This window comes from Alligator sinensis, unplaced genomic scaffold (assembly GCF_000455745.1).
Source record: "Alligator sinensis unplaced genomic scaffold, ASM45574v1 scaffold137_1, whole genome shotgun sequence".
In the NCBI taxonomy this organism is placed as follows: domain Eukaryota; kingdom Metazoa; phylum Chordata; order Crocodylia; family Alligatoridae; genus Alligator; species Alligator sinensis.
Window position 1 is genome coordinate 966674 of NW_005842545.1, and position 343 is coordinate 967016.

A 343-nucleotide genomic window follows, 5' to 3' on the forward strand; every position below is an offset into this window, starting at 1 on the left:
CAGTGACACTCCCTATTAAGACACTCCCTGCCCCTACCACCCCCCCAGGATATGCCCAGAACTCTCAACACCCCCAAACTCTCCTGGTCCTCCCACCACCTCCCCCTGCCCTTATATTGACCTCTTCAGTTAAGCCTGGCCCCTTTGCCCTTATATGGTCTTCCCTAGCTAGCCCCACCCCATCGGATCCTACCCCTCAGGGGCACTCCCAAACTGTCCCCATGATTTCCCGCCCCCCTTCCTGGTTTCCCTGGAAGGGGGAGAAGGGCTGAAGGATGGGAGGAGCGGGGCTGGGAGACCAGACACATGGGGTCCCTGAGAGAGGAGTCAGGCTGGGGGCCCC

General features: G+C 60.9%; 1 protein-coding gene across 1 annotated transcript in view; it reads left to right on the plus strand.

The window, feature by feature from the left end:
- Nucleotides 1-343, plus strand: part of CCDC120 (coiled-coil domain containing 120) — a 9549-nt gene that overhangs the window by 2929 nt on the left and 6277 nt on the right. The gene's annotated exons all lie outside the window — the stretch shown is intronic.